At 40.0% G+C, this 22,063-nt stretch overlaps 2 protein-coding genes across 4 annotated transcripts in view; one reads left to right on the forward strand and one right to left on the reverse strand.

The window, feature by feature from the left end:
• The window catches only part of RALB (RAS like proto-oncogene B), a 48,046-nt gene that overhangs the window by 15,272 nt on the left and 10,711 nt on the right, over positions 1-22,063 (reverse strand). Inside the window, exon 3 of one of the 2 annotated variants that reach the window (XM_068195452.1) lies at positions 12,707-12,803. The gene's annotated coding sequence lies outside the window, so the exon portion shown is untranslated. Of the gene's footprint in view, positions 1-11,164; positions 11,317-12,706; positions 12,804-22,063 lie in introns of those variants that run through there. The other variant, XM_068195451.1, reaches the window with a different exon arrangement.
• The window catches only part of LOC137476948 (leucine-zipper-like transcriptional regulator 1), a 50,447-nt gene continuing 39,929 nt past the window's right edge, over positions 11,546-22,063 (forward strand). For both annotated transcript variants that reach the window (XM_068195439.1, XM_068195444.1), the window contains exons 1-2: positions 11,546-11,763; positions 15,057-15,127. The gene's annotated coding sequence lies outside the window, so the exon portion shown is untranslated. The remainder of the gene's footprint in view (positions 11,764-15,056; positions 15,128-22,063) is intronic.

Consider the following 22,063-nt stretch of genomic DNA (forward strand, 5'->3'; position numbering starts at 1 on the left):
TACTAATCAGCTGTTTTGATTTAGACTTCTGAAGATCTCGACTTGGCCACAGGACTAACCAAACCATGCCATCTTCAATGTAAGATATCTAACCCTAAACTCACCAGCTATTTCAGCCTTCCTTTATCTGTTCAGATTACAATTTCTGCAGGTTAACTAAAGCCCCCTTCACAATGTTGTGTCATTCTTGGCTGGTCCCTTGAAACTGAGCACTTCAAGGCAATTGTTTATAAACAGCTTAGTAAACTGCTTTTTCTCCACCCTCTCCTCAACATAAACAGTAAAACTGCTCAGAACACAGTTTACTAACAGGACTGGTTTACCCAATACCAAGATTCAAAGACTATAACTGAATAGCTACATGTATTTCAAACCAGACCACACTCACATCCCTGTTTATTTCAGCTGCAGAACGCTTAAAGGAAAACGCTCTTGTCACTTCACAAGAAAGAAACTTTGCTACAGTTCATCCAAGTACATAAGGAATAAAAAAAGAGAAGCTTCACTAAGTCTACCTGTTTTCCAATAAATATTCTACTGCCGTAATAAAAGAATCTGAGACCCTCCAAAGGCTTTAATTGGAGCTGCTGCTAGTTCTTCCATTCAGTTTGAGATTTAAAACTGAAATAAAGCTTTAAGCTCAAAATTGCTGAGATCAGCCCTTGTTCTCTTGCTGTGCAGCTGATATCTTTGGACATTTCTTTTCATTGCTATCCTGCCACTGAAAGCAGCCATTCTTTGGATTTTAAAATGGGATTCTAGAAACCCTTAGCCCAATAGCTTGACAGAGGAGCTTTGTTAAACCCTTCAGATACCTACTTTTAAAGGAAAATCTGGGTATTCAACCTATTATAAAGACTTAAATATGATGTCATCAAAAGCCAGCACAGAAAGAACAAGGTTTGCAATGGTATTTTAGTGATCCTCATTTATCAGAATATGAGTTAGAGGCTTTGAAGTGTTTGGTTCTGTGATATGCCCATAAGAATGCAGTCACAGAAATTCCCTGGATCACAAAACTAATTAACAATCTCACTGAGCTATGAACTGTAAGAGCTCCTCAGCCATTCTGAGGTTACCCAGAAAATATTTAAGTACTGAAATTCCATTAGCTTTCAATGGACTGTAAATGCTCCAACTGGTAATTTAACTAAAAAAAACCCATTTGAGACTAAGTGGCATATTTAATGCCACTGAAAATTTTAGGATATGCAGGCTGAAAAATTACAAATGCTACTCTGTCCTCTTTTGCTGTGCTATCATCTTAACTCTTGGCATATATCCAGTTAATGGTTTCCAAGCTAAACAGAGATCATGATGTGTTTGGTAGAAACTCCTGATAATAATAAGAATAATATCTAATGCTGGATGTTTCTACCTTCTCAGTTGTGCTTATAGATTTTTCTGAGCCATATTTAATTGGCTCAAAGAATTCTTTCAGCTTGAAATAACTCCCAGAGCACACTGGGGTAGTTTTGCAGTCCCCATTTACATCACCCAATGCTGCCATCCCCATCCCCTGTCCCTCAGTACCCTCTTTCTTGCCCCTGGCTGTTCCAGCCCACCTCCTCCTGCAGCAGAGCCATTCAGCACAGCCCACTGGGCCTGCCAGTCACATCTGCAAGGCCACACATGCCCCAGTGCTGATGTGAAGGGAGTTTGCACAACTAAGGCCAAAGAAGGTTTAGCAGCCAAGCAGTTACTTATACTGCTGCAGAAACAGGGCAGTTCCCTGACCCTGATCACAATTCACTCCTTACACAAGGGGCAGCCACTACCCTGCTGCAGTGGCCAGGCTGAGCACTGGAGTGAAACCCAAGCCTCAGATTTGCTTTTGGTAATCAGGCATTTTCTTTCCCTAATGTCTACTAGTAGACTTGCAGTTGCCACAATAAGGACACTGGAAAGGAAACTCAAAACAGATTTTGAAAACTTAATACTTTATAATATCAGGATGAAAAGTAAGAATTTAAGGCAAGGAACTACTTTACTCTGTACACCTAAAGGGATCTAACCTCTTTGTATAGGCTAGATTCTTGTTCAAATTGGCAACAACCATATCCCTAAATACTACAGGAAAAAACACAGAATATATACATTTACTTGATACGCTGAAAGTTGCAGTACACCAATTTCAGTCTATTATTATTAGTTACTAATCCTGCCTAAACCCCCCAGAATTGTGCGTACACTTACAGATATTGGCTGTCACAAATATGCTTTGGCAGGAGCTACATAGACACTGCTAACTAACAGACACGTGAAGCAAGACCAGGACTAGCAAGTTCACTATGTTTCAGCAGTTAAAAGTTAAACCAGAACCTGAAGCCAGGTCATTACTGTTCTCCATCTCCTACAAGGCTGGGGAAATGACAGGCACAGATTGAAGAACCATTTTAATTCAGAATTTCTTTTCATGAAAAGAATCAGACTGGAGTACTAGCTTCCATAATAAGAAAGACTGCAGACTGTGAGATGAACTTGTACTGCAGGAGAGTCCCTAAGACTTGCTCATCTGGAAAATATCACAGGGAGTATAAAAACAGTATTTTTAATATAGTTGTGATCAGGAGCCCTCTCTGCATGCATGAAAAAAGGACACAGATATCACACCAAAATATTCCAACAGTATCAATAGCATCAGACATCCAACCACTGAATACCAGCCAATTAGGATTAAGAATCTCTATTAGAAACCCTGGTCTCCACACCGTATCTTACTTTTCACTATTTCACACATTTGCATGCAAAGCCATCTCCACCTCTTCACTTAGACTAAAAAAGTAAGTAAGATCAAATGATTTTGAGAAGAGTGGACTGAGTATACAAAAGATTTTTTGGCACCTACAGTTATGTAGAACAGGAAGAACAAGAGCCTCCCAGGTGCAGTGCTCCTTTAACTGATCATTGTCCCTGCAACCTACAAAGTCTACCATGCTGCTCTTTCTAACAGGTTATAGCTAGACTTAGATAATTCCATCTTTTAAGTCTCCGTTCAGATCTGGACCACCACAACAGTGATCCATTTTAAGTACAAAATACCTGTATATACTCACATTCCCCACAATCCCCTCCATCCTTACCAAGCACAGCTTAACTCTTCTTACAAGTTTTCAGAGATGCATCCATGCAGCTTGGAAACCAAATCTGACAGCATTTAATTTACATTTACTTACTAGATAAAATTCTTAAATATATGCCCTCTCACATAATTCAGTACAGGACCATTCTAGATTACTTATTACAAATAGACATTACCTTACACATCAGCAGTAATCTCAAGCCAATAACCTTGCTAAGAATAATCTTGATGTCTAAGAATAATCTTGATGTCTAAGAAAAACTGTCCAAGTCTGTAGCAAGCTTACAACCTTCAAAGATTTAGTGACAGGAAAGAATCAGTCTGATCCATTGCTCAGAAGAGCAACGCTTTAAAGCAGCCCTTTAAAACTCAGATCTTATGCTGAAGTGAAATGTAAGCAAATATATATCCCTGTTCCTAAGGAACTTAAATATCTGAATTTGTTTGGGGTTTTTTTTCAGTTGTGGTTTACTTGGTTTTGGTTGGCTGTTTATTTTTAGAATTCCATCAGAGCAGTAGCTCAGAGAAGAAAAAGGACTTCCCTCCAACAGTGCTTTTAAGGCACTGGAGCACACCCTCCCCTACCCCCCTGAAAAAATCACATACATCTGTATTTAAGTAAATAAGGTTTCAATGTCATGCTATAAAGCTAATGCTCTTAACAGCCAGGTATCAACTGTATGAAGAAATTTCACTGCATGTAGGCAGTACATTTATAGTAACTGCCTCATTGTTGCACAGATAGCATGCAAGCATCATAGTTACATAGAGTTTTATGGGGAAAAGCAAGAAACCACTCTCCACATTATTTTCCATATTACTCAGTACAGAGCAACTAGTAGGGCGTATGTAGCACCATATAGAATATACTCTTTATTTCAGCAAGATAGTGTTACCTGGAGAGAAAGTCATAAGACAGTAGTGCCATTACAGCTAAAACCACTTCTTCTGTGGGGAGATATCTGGCCAGACCTCTCTGAGTACTTCCAGAAAGCCTCCAAATCTAATATTAACACCCAGAAGACATATTGCAGACAGACTACAACAGAGAGGGATCTACCATGTTGCTTTTGCTAGAAAACCTGACAGAATTCTTCTACAAGCACAAAGACTGAGTTAATACCATTAATCAGTATTACTATGCTAAGAGTTTGTCGCTGTGGCGATAACAGTCTAGTTGCCTAATTACTCAGGGTGAATTATGACACCACTGTTCACACTAGTTAATCTGGCTCATAGAAAAGTGACACTCAGGCAAACAGACTTGCTCAACAGCCTCACTCCCACTGACTTGCAAAGTGTATTTCAACTACACTTCCTTTGAAAGCTAACCTGTGCAGAAACATGTCCATCTTTGATACACAGCATACATGAAGTCCACCAAACCACTAAGAGACAGTGTTGACATGCTTCAGATAGTTAATCTCATACCAATTTTAACTGGATCTCCAGAAGCCTAACAGATACAACAGCCAAACATCTCAGATCACACAATCAGTGTCTTAAGTGGCACACTAGAGCTCAAAATAACCAAAATCTCATCTCAGTACCAGGTTACAACATGGTTTCAGTTACTTCAGTGAAAAAGCTGCACAAACATAATCCACAAGGAAGTTATCACTGCCACTGATTTCACAAACTCCAACAAACGCCAATTCAAACAAGAAGCGTGCTACAGAGTTGCAGGAGTTGTCACTACTGTTACCCAGTCCTGGGGCTGTCAGACCCAGCCCGTTGGTCCCACAAACATAGCACCAGACACTGCAGACAGGCCACAAGCTGCTACTGTTACTTCCCCGAAGGATGTATCTCCCTAGATCATGCTTCCCCAGTGAACTGGACGGCTGGGATAAATCACAATTCCAAACATTATTCAGGTAATACTGGCAGAAGCAAATGTGTCTGCCCATACAATTACATTCCTTGCTAGCAAACTGAAGTTAATATCTCACACCCACATCTCCATTTGGGGAAATGTAAGCCACTGTTGAGACCACATTTGATGCAGATAGGCAAGTAATAATCTCCCATCCTGAGCTCACTCTTAACCATAGAATCCCAGCTCCCTAGGAGCACTCAGGAATCGCCTTCCTATAGCCTATGAAGGTACTTTCCACTATTTTAAGCACTTCACTGACTTCACTGAGGGGGTTCACAGATATGTACTGTGAGTCACTAAGCTCCCTCAATCAGGCAACATCATACAAGTGTCAAGCACTGAACCTTTCCCTCCATCTTTCAATCAAACACACAAAACAACAACATCACACAAAACAACAGTGACATTTAGTAGCCATAATTCAGCTGCTGTGTTAAGTCATCTTTAAACAGATTTCTTTACTTCAGTTTCCCCAATGAGGTAGAGAATACCATACCAAGGTATTCTGCACATGCAAGAAGCTGCCTTTCTACTGGACTTGGAGCAGATGTTTTCAATAACAGACAGTTTTCCAGACTACTCTATTCATATACTTTACATCAAAGCCAAAAGCAGTATTTCTGTCTTCAAATGGGAACTGAATTATTACACCAGTACAGGGGTCTTATGCAATTTCATTATCCCTATAGTTGAGAAGACTAAAAAGCTGTGGAGAGCTTTACTTACAGGAGAAGTGCTATCCTTGGTCTCCCTCATATAGTGCTGTGCCTACCACTATAAAAACATTTACAGCCAAATGTGTGCTCTTCAACACAGCCTCCAGAGTGCTGTAGAATTAAGAGTAGCACAATATAACTTGCTTGGTAACTCTAGGTTTGGGTGGCAGACTATTAACTCAGAACCACTTGACTTTAACACAGAGAATTAGGACACATTTAGCTCAGGACACTTCCCTTTATGACCTAGCAAATGACAGGTCACATGAACATACAGAACTAGTGCAGAATATAAACTGTGCATTTATTCTTGTGTGCTCCTGGAGACATTTCCTATCTCTGCAGAGCACTTAACCAGAATAAAACCCCTACTATTCTGATATACAGCCAGCTCATCTCGGAGCTCGTGCCTTTCTGGGGAAATCAGCACAATAGGGTGCTTCCATACACTAATGCATGCAGCACAGGGAACAAGCTGGAGACTGGGGGTCTGTGTGTAGCTGCAGGGGTTAGAACCTCACTGGGACCGCAGAGATGAGCTGGGATAGCTCTCATGGCTACAGTGCTGCTGTGTGGATGGCTAGAAGCTCTTTAGGACAGACCAGCAAGGCAGGAGACTTGTCTTTCCCATAAGAAAAGCTCAGGTGCACAAAGCTCTGCCTAGAGATGATAATGAGCCAGCTTATGGGTCAGGAGTAGCAGTCAGCAGGAGGACTGGACTAGGCAGTCTCCACAAGTGTCTTCCAGCCTCAGCAACTTTAACTCAAGTCTGTGCCCAGCAATGCAGTTGCTATAAATCTTATCTGTGGGAAGGCCCATTTTTCAACTTGCACAAGTAGTACAGCAGAGCTAGAAAACTTAAAGCCAATCCATCATGACTAACACTTTATTAGAAACTTTATCTAATACTATAAAGATGCATAGTATCACCACCAACTGGCCTGCCTAATAATTTTTTAATCACTTTTCTTCCATTAAAACTTCAGAACAGATTCAACTAAAAAAGCCTACTTTAAATTTAGTTTGCCTTATAAAACAAACTTAAAAGTAAATTTCCAACACCTGCAGAATTGTTTAAAAATTCATTCTTAAATTGTGTTTTAAAACATGGTAAAGTACAAAGAGAGATAGGAATGTATGCTTGAAACTGGTGCTGTCTTTTGAAAAACCATTTCCTTAAATTTCTTGGCTAGTCTATTTTATGACATGGTAGATAAAAGCAGAAAGCTGCCATAAAAGTCAGTCAGTGAGACTTCTTGGTGAGTACACTAATGAGAATTCCTTGCCTACCCAAAATGAGATCTCACAGTAAGCCAAAAACACTAAATAGCAGAAGAGTACCATCATGGAGAGGAGTTTTTTACTGCAGCAGCAGTTTAGTGGAAAGGTTGTATCACAGATCACTACATACTTTACAATTAATCAATTTTAATCAGGGAGCAGCTTCCCCAATTAGCAAAACCATCTCTTTTCTGGAAAGCTGAGGCAACTGGCATGCAACTTGATCTAAAACTACTTCACTTGTTAAATGTCTGTTTTAGACTGGTACCCAAGACAGCATCCTCTGGAGCAGGGTAGCAGTAACCTTATAAAGCATCTACTTAAAAAAAATAAATAAAAAAAAAAGCCACTTTAGTGTGTGTTCTGCAGGATGAAGTCCAGGGTTCAGGTAGTTCCTACAAATAATCTTTTAAAGTGCTGTGTCAAGTCAGATATAATCCTGTAATACAGTACTTTATAACAATCTTGTCTATAAAATGGGATTCTTTCCTCTATTAAACCTGTGATTCAAACCACCAGCTTGGAAAAAAAAGTCATCAATATTAAAAGTCTAGGTCTCCAGTACTTTTCTGAAAAAAAAAAAAAAATCTTTCACTACAGGTAAAAATATATAAAGAAAGAGCTAGAAACCAGAGAAATCACAGCATCTGCTTAACTCAGCATGTTCTCAGCTTTCCAGTTCTATGCATTGACTTCAGATTAGTTTTGACACATTCCAAATTTAGGAAGAGCATATTAAAAACTCCAGTTTCGCTGCATTATTAGTGGCCTAAAACATTTCACACTAATCACTTCAACTGACAGCAGCACTAATTCACAAAGTAACAGCTGACAGGATTAAGTTTTTAACAAATGCTTATAATCCCACAACTGATTTTTTCGGTCTTCAACTTGTGATCCAGCAAAGATTCCTAGTCAGGACTGCATTTCCATTAAGTCTCATATTTGTGTAATCAACCATTATTCCTTTGTCAACAACTTCAGCAAGGAGGGCTATGGGCTCAGGGCTCCCCAGAAAACAGATGAAGTTCTAAGCGAGCTCTTTGTTACCATAAAGAATCAAGTAGCTACTTACACATCAGCCTAAATAACATTCTCACATTACAAGACTCCATGACTTTCATTTTGACAGGTCTTGAAAAACACATTTGCACATCTCAAGCACAAGAAACAAAACAGATCCTCTAATATTACTATTAAAACAGTATTTGGGAGAACATGAAGAGAGAAAGCATGAGTTATACAGACTTGCTTAAATGACAAGACAACTTGATATTTCTAGGGCAGGCATGGAGGAAGTTGGTTAGCTCTTTTTAATGAGCTAAAAGAGCTACTAACAAAATATTGCGCCATAGCAGCTATTAGCAAGGACTTTTCAAATACATGTTCTGAACCTCTTATCAAGAAGCAAGAATCAACTGTATCATACAACAAAAGCCACAGAATTGACTATTACCACTAGGACAGTGAATCAACCAAGACAGTTTGCTGACCTTGCTGCTCCAAGCAATAGCAGGCAACAAGCAATGGAATCTTATCACCACTGCTTGACAGTGATGCAGAACAGTTAGCAGAGACACAGGGCTCAAAGGTGGATGAAGAGAGAAAATCTAAAAACCGCAGATTTTTATCAGTAGGATAGTATTTCCAACTCAAGACAGAATGAGTTTGAGACTATAAGTTGCTATATAACCTGGTTGATAATTAGGATCAGCACATCCCCTAAGTGAGCCATGCAAAGTTACTTGAAGTCAGGCACCCAGGGAGTGAAAAGCATCAAGCACCTACATTTATCTACTTCTGTGGCCTCCCCAGCCACTGCCTTTCACTCAAACCCCCGGACACCACTACTGCCATCCCAAGTGCCTTGCTACAGCAACAGGCACAAGACACCTACTGACCTCAGGCAGTGCTTATCTTGATACCACTGTGCACTTGCACTCCCATGGGTGTGCCACAACTGTCATGAGAAACAGGCTCCCTCAGTACCCCTGCTAAGAGAGCCTATCAATTCACACGAATCCGTTGTGTAATAGAAAGCAATTCATTTAATCAGTCACATGAAGCCTGAATCTAGTTTGTAGGAAATGACTGAGTTACTGTGCAATTATCCACTGCATGGAAAGTGAACAGGTTTACAGGACAAGAACAAACTAGGAACCAGATTCCCAAGTCATGATGCTACAGTCTGTTCCACTGTTTCATGTGGCCATTTCTGCTCTGTTCACAGGACAATTTTGTTTCATGTGAAGCTTGGACCCCAACACTTCCTAGAGAAGCAAGTAATTTTATCCAGCATTTGGTCAAACAACAATAGGTGCAAAATCAATGAAGCAGCTGAAAAGACTCAAGAGTCCAAATAAGGCATTAGATCACAGAAACTATAAACCATCCAGGATTTTAGTGTACACATCCAAGTGGTCCAGGCAGTGTCCCATCATTACTGACTTGATTTGATTAAAATGCCTCAACTGCTCTTCTACCCAGATATCCAGTACCCCTGCACTGACAATTAGAGACAAGGTTGAGAGTTTTAAAGGATGGCCAAGAAAGGATATTGTCTGGTCAAATTAAGCTTTCAGTTAAGAGCTTTTGTAAAGCATTCCACCTAAATCTTTAGACTAGAAATTCCTCTGCAGTATATACATAACGCTAGCAAAAATAGGTCAGTTTCACTTTTTTCCAGGCATGCAAAACAGAATCAAGTTTTGGCTTACTCCAAAAGAAGTGAAAATAAACAATTTACTGCTAAACATCAAACATAGGAAACTTGTTTACAGGACTAATCTGAAGGTTATTCTATTCCTAAATGAAGTATTTAATAGAGGAAATAAATGCAAAATATTTCACCATGGTAAGTTGGTATGATCTGATCATAAGCAAAAATGCAAATAGTTAAAATTATTCTAGCAAGTCTGCTATGCATGAATAAGTGCAAAGATGCTATTGTCAAGTAAGATTGAGCTGTTACTATTAAATTCTCTATAATAAAATTATTTTCAGCCTTCAAGCAAATCACTTCCAAGAACCACAAGTCTGGTTCAGATTTGTTAGTTCCTACTCTCACTTTAACAACTTTAATTGGGGGGTGGGGGCCGGGAGTGTTTAAGACATTAAGAAGAAAAGACAGCTTTTCTTGAAAATCATGTACCTCTGAAGATGAGGACAGGCACCTCCCTGTTCCTCAGAAGAGAAACAAGGATCTTGGAACCAGAGAAGAACTGTTAGAACAGTTTTTAAAAAAGCAAAACCCAAAACTACTCAGACTGCACACTTCAGCTTTGAAGGGCAAGGCTGCTCCTTGTGCAGGTGCAGTCTCCTTGTTCCCTTCCACCATGAAAATACCCAGGCACAGTCAAGGCTAAGTCTCCTGTTCTCAGAACAAAATCGATTCAACAGGGCTCCAGCAGAATGACCGAGCTAGGCCTCCACCAGCTGTTCAGGAAACATGACTGGGCTGCTTTGTCTCACCTCACTCCCTGCCCTTCTCCAGGTAAGGTCACACTCAGGCACCACCCTTCTCTTCCTACAAGATCTACACGGGTAAGGCTGCAGGGAGGATAAAGATGGGCAGAGAGAGAACATACCCAGATAAAACAAGACTCCCCAGGAACTTCTGGCTCAGCTGAGAAAACCAGCATCCCAAACCCTCTGTTTATCTCCCGCAGACGAAACGTTATCACTTATCCGACGGCACCAAGTGAAGGCAGGGCAGCCTGCACTAACGCTCAAGGCCAGCTCCTCCTCGCCCTTTCCCTCCCCCACGTCCCACTTGCAGATAGGAGCCACAGCGGTCCCCGGCTCCACCTCAGCCCAGCGCCACCGGGAGCCGCAGGAGCGGCCGAATCCACGAGCGGGGCCTCTCGCCGCCCACTGCGGCTCCCGCGCAGGCCCGACGGTCACCGGCTGCCCCCGCTCTCCCCTCGCCCATCCCTGGTGCTCTCCCACGGCCGAGGAACCCCCGGGTAGAGCCGAGGGGCTCTCCTCGCCCGACGCACCCGGGAGAGGGGGACTGCCCCGCACCGCCGGTGACACCTTCCTTCCCTCCCTCTCCGCAGGGCGCCGAGACGGGCGCTCAGCCACATCCCCAGGTTGCGGCCAGGAGCCGGCGACTCCCGCCCGCCTTCACCGAGGGCGCGGGGCCGGGACGGCTGAGGCCCCACCAGCCCGGGGTTGGGGGATCCCGAGGCCGCTGCTCACTCTCACCTGGGGGCTAAGGCCCGGCTCCGCACGGCGGCTCCAGCCCGGCTCCAGTCTCGGCTGTGCCCCCCGGCGCCCCTGCTGCCGCCGCCGCGCCCGGCTCTCATTGAGGGAGCAGCGCCGCCGCCCGCGCGCCCCCGCCGCGCACTTCCGCCCTCGCCGGCGCCGCTCCCGCCGGGCCCGGCTCCCCGCGAGCGCGCGCCCGCCCGCTGGTCACGTGGCGCTCATGAACCAATCAGCTTTGGGGCGGGGCCGGCGGGGGCCGTGAGGGGCGGGCCCCGGCTGTGAGGGGCCGAGCCCCCGCCGCATGAGGGGCCGAGCCCCCGGCTGTGAGGGGCCGGTGCCGCCAACGCAGCGGCCGAAAGGGGCGGCCCGCGCCACGGCCGCCTCCGTCTGTGCCCCCGCGCTCTGTGCACAGCCCCGCCGGGCGGCTGAGCCCGAAAGCCCCGCAGGCTCGGTTTGACCCAAAAGAATCACAGTCATTTAGGTTGGAAAAGACCTTTGAGATCATCGAGTCCAATCCATGACCAGACACCACCACTATGTCAATTAGACCATGGCACTCAGTGCCACGTCCAGTCTTTCCCTAAACACCTCCAGAGACCGTGACTCCACCACCTCCCTGGGCAGCCCATTCCAATGTCTGATCGCCCTTTCTGTGAAGAAATTCCTCCTGATGTCCCACCCAAACCTCACCTGGTGCACTTGAGGCTGTGTCCTCCTCATCCTGTCCCTGGCTGCCTGGGAGAAGAGCCCGACCCCCACATGGCTGCAGGCTCCTGTCCGGGGGTTGTAGAAAGTGAGAAGGTTCCTCTTGAGCCTCCTTTTCTCAGGGCTAAACACCCCCAGCTCCCTCAGCCGCTCCTCATAGTACTTGTGCTCCAGACCCTTCACCAGCCTCGTTGCCCTTCTCTGGACTCACTCCAGCACTCAGTGTCCTCCCTGAACGGAGGGACAGAGCGGGACACAGGATTTGAGGTGTGGCCTCACCGGAGCTGAGTGCAGGAGTAAGAGAAGAAGGTAGGAAGGGCTCTGTCTTAAACACATCACATATTTTAGTGCAAATTCTACCAATGGATGCAGAAATTAAGTCTGAAGTCAGAATGCAAAGGGATGGAAGTGTCCCTGATTTGGCTCACACGAGATGGGAATGCCGAGTGCTTTATTAAATCATTGAGCTACAATACTGTCACGTGTGCGCAGCACGGAGCAGTTTTCACTACTCGGGAAAAGAAAGTAATGGCTATTGCTGCATTTACTGTGATTATTTCTTCAAGTCTTTATCAGTTCTCAAATCCAAATTCTCTCTGGCCATCTCCAGTGTTACTAATCACACAGCCAGGCACAGCTATCTTGCCAGTTACAAAAGAAAACATACCTTTCCTCATTGCTTTAATTTGCTTAATTTGTCTAGGCTTCAGTGTTGACCTATTTGAATTCCACTCACTAAATTTAAGAGTGAATATGTTGGGTAAAATTATTCCTTCTGAAAAAAACATGCTTTGCATGATAACACCCACTTTGGGAAATTATGGAAATTATGATTACCACTGATTTCCTAGGGGTTCAGCTCCTCTGGGACAGAAGTAATACCTTAAATAACTGTGTTAACTCCTGCTTTGACACTGGGCTTCTAGGTGGCCTCCTGCAGAAGAGAAAGGGAAAGAATTAATTACCTTCTAGCTCTATCCACTGATGGCTGGGTGAAATTGCATTTTCAAGTTGGAGAGCATAAAAAAGGCCTGTCACTTAAAATAAATGCAAAAAAAAATTCATCCTTAAAAAAGTGATAGGTGCAACAACGGCTTATTGCCAAAGCTAAATAACATGGAGGAGGAATTTGAAAGAGATTTACTAAAATCTGTAATTTCAGGGTTGGGGGAAAAATGCCAGGAATTGGAAAAAAGAAGTTGCAGAGGCAGAAAAAATAGTTATGTGGCTCTGAGAAACAGCAGAGTACTTCAGGACTGCATAAAAAGGAAGTATCTTCTGAAGTTCTCCTCTTGTCAAGGAAACAATGTTTTTCATGTTGTTAATAAAAGAGGATTTGCATCATTCTTACATCATCATCAGTTTCTCTTCCTAACTCAAACTGCAAACCACCAGATTTTAGGTAACTCCTTGTGAGGAAAAGTGAAATTATGAAATTAAGGTATTAAGAAAGGTCCTGATTACAGCAATTCTTTCCCTCTGCCTTATGGGTTGTACCAGAAGTGCACCAATATTCATCCTGCACTAGAAGCTGGCAGACTGAGAGTTATTTGCTATTTGCTACCATCCATGCAATGAAAGAATAAACAGAGAAAAAAAACATTGCCAAAAGTGAAGGAATCCTGTTTTACAGCTAACACTTAAATTAGCCAATTCGTGGTATTTCTAGGATTAATCAGGAATGGTTTTTAATATAGATTCTGGTCATTTGCGTGTGGTCCTAAAAACAAATGAACAAACCCAAGAAGAACCAAGCAAAAATTAATTAGCACTGTTTACTATTTATCCTGTAACTGTGTCTCCATGGACATCTTTCATGCCATGTGGGCATTGTGGTGGATTCATTGCTCTGATGTGACGGTTCACAGAAGATAAACATTTTCAGCAAATTGTATCTATGATTAAAAACTGCCAAGAACCTGGAAAGTTGAGTCTTTTCAAACTGAATGCAATACAACTCTCCTGCACATACCACAATGCTGACACTTCCACTTTCCCCTTGCAAAAAAGAGGGTTAAGAAATTAACCACATCTACCCTGCTTCTGAAAATTGTTTAGAGGAAACCTACTTCTTTGTAGTAATCCACTCATGACAAAGAGCATTTGTGTGATGCCACATTTTGAATTATTATGCATGTTGCCTGGTATAATCTCCATGGTTACAGATATATTTTTTGCTTCAGCACTTTAGGAAGAAAAATTCTATAGAACAATTTAGGGGAGAAAATTCATTTTCATTGTCATTTATATTGCATTTATTTTATTCTATTTTCTTTCACTTTCTAAACAGGTAAAATTTCAGTAGAGATGAAAAAATTTGTCACCAGCTGTTGCTTTATCCTGCAATAACATTTTTTAAACTGCAAATTCCTGGAGATGGGGACAGTATTTTTTGTACATATATTTAGTTTCTAATTCACTAAGAATGTAAGAGGGCACTGTGTGTCACTGCCAGAGTCATAAACAACAGTAAGTGTGGTGGGATGACTAAACAGTAAATATTTTTTCTTTGCAAAGATTAGAACTCATGCTTCCCTTCTGAGCAGTTCTAAATAGAAATTAGCTGAAGTTGGTTCCAGAAACTGGTGATGGGAAAAATGTAAATCCCAGATATTTAGCTCTTTTCCTATACCCTTTGCACACCTGGTTATTCTTTGATAGTATTCATAGGGGAAACAGAGGAATGCTTGATGAACAGAAACGCCACCCCCCACTGTATTATCTAGAATGCTGTGATGTCCCATTTGTTCGCAAAATACAGTTTTCTGTATGTGCAAAGTTGAGCTGCCAGAGTTAGTCTAGGCTCAGATAACTTGTAACAAGAACTACATGTACATAGTGTGCCCTCAAAGAGAGTTTGTTCCACATAAAAAATAATGTAGTCAAAGATTATTTTTTATTTGGGCATGGATAGCCTAACAAGAAGTACATTTTACAGATTATTTATATACTTAAGAGAATGCAGCTGACCTTACCATGATTTATGAACTTCAGCATTCAAAAACCATAAAGCAAAAAAACTAAAATGTATCTGAAACAAGCAATAGGAAATGAAATATGACTCTGGTTTTGGTCTTGTATGAGATTATGGTGTTTTGACTGTACCATTCACTTTATTTTTGTTACAAACAGCCGGAAGTCACCACACTAAAATAAAGTTCACTGTCAAATAACCTTTCCATTTCAGATACAGCTGGGATTTGTCAGGATCATATCACAAGGTCATTTTTAAGGAGATTCTCACTGACATTTTGTGAGGTAAGGGATTGCACATTCCAGTTTTACAAGTGTTACACTTCTGATCGTCATGATTATCAACACCATGACAGATTTAGGGCCTGATCTTAGAACTTTTACAGAAGGAGCTAAGTTTATTGTAAATAACTTGATAGCCAAGAATCAAAAGAAAATAAAGGGTCTACAAAGAGTTAGAAGAAGTCAGTCCATGGCCCAAAGCCAAGATCAGTTACACATATATAATTTTTGGCATGACATTTTTTAAAATGCAGCTAAGATTGTGGTATTATCATAGCAGTTTGTTTAAAGAACTGGACTACTTTATCATAAGGAAAAAACCCAACAACATTTACCTTACCTTTCACTTTCTGCAGATTAAGCATATTAATTAATTCCATACTGGGCATAGCCATGAGATTATTTTTCCCCTTTTTTTGCACCTGTATGATAAATATTCAAAAACCATTATGTTTTTCACTCTTTATAGTTTTTTAACTCTTTCAAATAACTCCTGATTTCGCAGTTGTTTTTTGTAGGTCATGGTTCCTAACTGTCATTCACTCTCCTTCCCCTTTGGACTCCTTCCAGTGGGCCAATGTTTGCTGAAGAGTACTGCTGAAGCAGATACATTAAATGAAACTTTACCTGTTAAATGTAGAGTAGAAAGTGTGCCTTAGTGTCTTACAGATCACACTGAAGCCAGTTTGGTAAAAGCGTGAAATATTACAAAAATGGATAAGGCAGGATATATTTTTTTTAGAATAATAAGCAGCTAGTTGAGGATTTACCTCCCTGAGTTGAACAGTGCTACCTTGTTGAACAACTGCTGTTGGAAGGTAGTGTGAGCATACTTGAAAAAAATTCATGCTAACAGATCTTGTCCCTCTTATTTTTAAATCAAATTGTCCAGATCAAAATATTGACAAATATATTGCATTAACAATGAAAATTACTGGCTTTTATAGCAGTCAGCATTCTAGCAGTGTGGGAGCAATACTTCAGAAAGAAAAAGAATTTTCAATTAAAATTATATTATTTTAAAGTACTTACTTCTGTCTACAATCTCTAATTAAGCTGATGTAACTTAGAATGAAGTTAAAATGTCCTTCTGAAAATTAAACAAGATAACTTTTTAATGTAAAAATATTCTGACCATGAAAGCCCTTAATTTCTAGTCTACTATCTTCGTTACTATAAGTGCAGTTTTCCCTATTCCATGTTTAATCACATCTTTTGCAAATGTTTGGAAGCTTTGATGCCCCTTCACCGTTTAAGTGGCAATAGAATTTTTTTTTTCTAAAGCATCTCACAACTTAGCAGAGAGATCCTGGCAACAGAATTTTGTAACAGTTTTTTGTTATGACAGTATTTTACCTCTTCAAGAATGGCACTCCTTCTAGAATAAACTCTGACAGGACTTGGCTAAAAACTATCAGAATTTTCTTGCACCTACAACGTAACTTTGCACTATTGTGCTGGGAAATGTCTTATTAAAGAAGGTCTAAATGGGAACTTGAATGGAAAATCTCTTCTGGAAGCTCATTATGAAGTGGTTCGGATGGTGAAACAAGTGGCTACAAATTTTGTCTACAAAAATTCCTCTTCAGCTGCACTTTGCTACAGATACTACTCCCTAAATTTACACCATATAACACTTCACTGTTTGTTAGTTCCTGTATTTAAATACAGAGGTGAAAGCCTTTAAAAGTGGGTAAACTGTGTAGTAAACCTGTAGCAACTTACTCCACCAGTGAAGTTTATGAGGAAGTTTGTGTGTCTATGAATACATTCATGTAAGCATTGTATTATTATAGCATTACCTTGTCCTCAACTAGAAAGCTTGTTAAGCACATTATACAATCATATGATAATATTGCTGCATTTGAGAAATGTTCACTGCTGAGCTGAGTGTTCATGTGTTAGTTTATACAGCATTCTTTTCTAGAAAAGACACATTACTTGTGGTTGATAAGTCTACAAAGTCTACTAATACAGTCTACAAAGAGCCTCTCCTTTTTTTCAATGTTAAATTGATAAGAGTACAATATACTTTACATTACAGGATTAAGAAAAGTAATTTCCAAATAAGCATGCATTGTATCCTGTAAGATTTGGGCTTTTGAATTGTTTTTTATCTTTTCAATGACCAGTAACATACACTTAGGATCTGTCAAAAGAGTCAGAGATTAACTTTTTAGAAAAGACTATTTGCTAGAAGTTAATTACGTCATTAGTAACAAAGTGTGATTCAATATATTAATAAGTTTAATAATATTTCATCTGCTAACTCATTATTAAATACATTGTCAATTAAAAAAAAAAACAACACTACTCCATTCTTTCTTCTGATGCAACATACAGTAAATCTCCTATTCCTTTGGAAAAGCTTGGGAGGAGCTGTGCTGGCTTGTGGGGTCCTCAGCCTACAAAAGTAATGTACCTTGGCCAAAAAAATAAGTACACTACTCTCTCAGTTCACAACCACAGCATAAGCTTCTCTTCAATTCTCAAGTTTTATTATTTCATTATAATTTATTTCTGGAATATTATAAAAAAATAAAACAGGAGCACTGCAGTAAAATGAAGGCTAAAAAAATTTCCAAGAGCTAGGATGTCTGAGTTGAGACTTCTGATACTGTGGATAATGTGAGCAAGCAAAGGGGAAATATAAGGAGGAAGGAACCTGTGAGGGGAGAGAGAGATGCATATCTAAGTGGGTATATATGCATTTCTAATTTAAAACTTGAAGCTGTTGTGATTTTGCACAACTGAAATAGTTTTTGAGGGTCAGAAATACTGTTTGTGCCCAAAATTCATTGAAGCTACACTGGATTTGTAGCACAAGAGAACTGCATTATGTAGTCACAAGAAAATCCACCCACTCTTCTACCTAGGCAAATCTCCTCAAAATAAGTAACTGAAATCCCAAATTCATCTCATATTTGCAGCCTAAAAGGAGCTGTTTACTGGGAAACAGTGCATATTTGCTTTAATTTAGTCTGGCTTTTCCCTTCCATTGCAGGACCATGTTTTAAGACCTTGCAATTGGTGTTACAGATTTGCCTAGAGCAGAATGGCCAAAGAATGGCTTCTTCAGACATTTTTTTATAAACTACAGTTTATTGAATTGTGTCATATCTTGGCTTTCTCAAATCTTGTTTTCTTGTTTTGACATTTTAATAGATGAGAGCAGAATCTGTGTATATCATTTACTGCAAATCTGCACCTGTACTACTGCTGAATCAGTGTGTCTGTAATGCAAATGCTGAACAAATTAATGCAAAAAGTTCCATCTATTCAAAATGAAAACCTAAAATTTACAGTAAAAAATAAACCTATATCTGCATCTTCTAAAAGTCCTTGAGAACTATGATTGCCTTTAATCATACAAAACACTTTTGTGTAACTTTGAGATCTTTAGTAAGAAGCTTTACACAACCTTTCAGAGAACAATAAATCAAACTCTGACTTTTCAAAATTGACTCGCTGCACTCAGGCATGAATTCCATCTTAAAGATGGATTTCTTGAAGGGCAACAACAGACCTTTAGTCTATTTTTCCTGATCAGATTTTCAGTAGCAGAAAATGAATTGGTTTGATCTGGCTCACATAATTACAATTATTCCCTTTATAACTCTTGCCATTTTTCAGGCTTCCCATTTTCTATGCAATAGTTCACTAACATTTTAAATGGAATGACAACCAGGTCATAAGATGTACAAGGCCTGCTTTGCCACTAATTCCTGTCTGTGAAAATACCTGCAAAATGCTAAATATCAATTGATGGAGATTTAATCACTAGAGAAACAGTCACATAATGTGGAGAGGTGACCCATACTCTTATTTTCCCATTCTCTGGAAGCAGTGCACAATGCATTAAAATTAATGTGGAATCTTCCCTCAGTTCTTTCCAAAAAAAAAAAAAAAGCAGTCCTTCATGCTCTTTGAAAAGCAAAAATGCCCATTGTGGCTGCAGATATCCATCATGTCAGATGCAAAATGCAACAGTCATGTCACGTCCATGCTAGATTCAGCTTGATGTAATTCTGCCTTTTCAGTTTCCTTTCACAGAGCCTAAGCAATGTGACCACCTGCTGAAACCCTCTCTTTAGCATGTAAAGAATCCTTTGTTTGGATCAGCTGGGCTTCTTTGACTTCATAGCTCAGAAGCAGTTTCCTTGTGGCTTTTCTTATACCTCTCCAAGGGTTTTCTTGGGATAACTTGGGAATCTTTCAATTCAGGAAAAGATGGTAAAACTCAATTCCTTTTCCACTTAGCTGATTTGCGCTTTCTTGCTTTGTTGTATATCAATGGAGATAGGTCTGAGCTAGCATTTCTAAATACAGTCTGAATCACAGAAGAAAGAGTTGCAGCACTATTCTGCTTGCAGTTAAAATTTCCTCAAACTTCAGGAGTCATCTTTAATACTTTATTAAATTGAGCTCATCTTTACAATTCTTATAATTTCTTGCCCAGAGAGAGCTGTGATTTAGTTTTCAGTTTCACTAAGCCATAGCTAGCTTTTCTGCCATTAAGGTTCTATGTATCTTATGTAAGTTTCATTTCTTAGTTCTTGTCATGCAAACACAGCAATTAAAAAGTAGAAGCAGGTAAAGATTTCAGCATGGAAAAAAATCAAAACTTCTGATGAAGAACTATTTTGCAAATAGAAGTAAAAGATTCACTTAGAACTTTTACCTGTGTTAGAAGAACTGATTATCAGCATCAAAAGTTAGGAATCATTGTAATATGACTCCAGAGGGTCTTATGAGACCTCACATCCAGGAGTCTGTTCCAGTTAAAAAGCAAATGAGATTTATTCAACGGCTTGATGACAGTGTGGGAAACACTCTGTCTCATCTCCAGAATTTTCCAGCTTGGTTTAAAGCTGTCCTCATGAGGTGACTCCACACACAAGATCATTACAACATGTAGTTCAACTGTTGGCTTTTGACATAGCTGTTGCATGACACAGGTGAAGTACCTGATAATTATCGTGTCTGCTTCTCAGAAATGGCTATAAATCAAAAATAATCTTTCCTGTCAGTTCCCAAAAGCCATAAGTGTAAAATCAAGGTGTGATTGCCATGATTTGTCCTTGGTTGCCGCATTTACAGCATCAATTTCAGCAGAAACTTTCACCTTCTCTCTTCTAAAATAAAAGCCCTTTTAATAAAAGGGCTGCTCTCCTACCATGTCAGTTGTTATAAAAGCAGCTGTCATAAAGGAGGATACTGCCTGATTTTACAGCTCTCAAGGTCACAAATCAACAATGAAAAAGTCTGTAAAACGTATTTCTCTAAAAATATTGTTTCCATCTCCCTCAAGCTAAATATAAGTTTATTTGGGCTACAGAAGAAAAAATACTTTTTGTGCTTTTCTAGTCAGCTAATGGAGGACCACGCTCACCTATCTCTTTAGAGACTTCTTCCAGTATATAGCCATAATTAACAGGAAGACCAGCCTTTAAAGCTGACCAATAAAACATCTGTCATCTTTTTAAGATGTACATTCCTTCTCCATCTAGCAAATTTCAAAAATGTGTCACAGGTTTGGCTTATGGAGAGACTCTAAAGTTGCTGCTAGAAGAGGTGTGAAAACATGCTAGTCCAGATTAGAAAGTGCTGAGCAGCAGACAGAGCTATGATACATTAGAAGACACCACACTTGTGGCTACTCCTGATCTTATTTTACATCCACATCACAGAGCTATTTCCATTTGTATTTTGGTCCATGTGCACTTTTAGTTCTCTGAGAAGCATGCTTTGTGTTCCAGCAGGAGATTTTGAGTCTGTTTTTATTCTTATTGACTAATATTAATTCTAACTCCATTTTTGTTAATTCCAAACTTTTGACTATTCATTTTTCAGGAGAGTGTCAATGGCTTGTTGCTGCAGGACATAACTCATTTGTATTCTCAACTCACTAAAGTAGACTTTTCCAGCCTGCCAGAGACACAGCTCCAGTTATTTGGGCAGCCAGAGCTCTCATTCAAACCCTAAGTTTTGAGTGAACATTTTTCTCATATGCTTCTGATGTCTTCCAAATCTACCAAACCAGTCTGCTGGCAGCCTTGTTTTAGTTATATAAAAAAAAATGTTTTAGTTTCAGCTCTTACTCTGTTCCATGTGCAACCATTTCATTTTAATTCTGCCAAAACTTTGCCACTCTTGTTCTAGTTCCTGTTAATAAAATGCAGTGTTTCCTGGTCTGCATCCTGTTAGTGCTGACACAGTCTCCTCATATCCAGTGTGGGTTCATCCCACCAAGGACAGGAAATGTTCTGCTTTGCTGATTCAAATCCAACCAGAAATAAAGTGGACAAAGAAACTTTTAAGAGGGACAGTTTAGGTAACATGATAGTTGAGAATGTAACAGTCAAACTCAAAAGGACAAAATATCAGAACTGGCTTGAAAGCCCTTGATAAATATTAAGAGTAATAGTAATGAAACATAGTCTGAGATTTTAGATGCATTCAGCTAATATCACCTTTCCTCTTTGTGTGTTTTCCTAAGGTTTTTGTTTTGGTTTTTTTGTGTTTTCTTTTTTAAATGTATTCTAGTCTGTAAAACTTGTTATTTACAATGGTTGAGCATATACCAATTTAAATTTATATTATTTAAAAAATGTTTCACAAGTATTTTTGTTGCTAATAAAATTTATGTTGCTAATAATGACTTCATGTGGAATCACCTCATGAGGTTGACAGATTTAAATCTGCCATTTAAGCTGCCATATATGGCCAATTGTCTAAAAAGGCAACCAAATCCATTTCTAAACAGTTAAAACAATAAACTGTGTGATTGACTGTGGTGGGTTCTTGAAACATTAATATTACAAAAACTGCTGGAGAACTGGCAATTGCTAGACAAGAAGTGAAGGACTATTAAGGCACAAGAGGCTGAACTCTAAGGACTCGGCTTAGGGGATATGGAAGTTCTGTGTATAAAGACAA

This window comes from Anomalospiza imberbis, chromosome 7, assembly GCF_031753505.1.
Source record: "Anomalospiza imberbis isolate Cuckoo-Finch-1a 21T00152 chromosome 7, ASM3175350v1, whole genome shotgun sequence".
Classification (NCBI taxonomy): Eukaryota; Metazoa; Chordata; class Aves; order Passeriformes; family Viduidae; genus Anomalospiza; species Anomalospiza imberbis.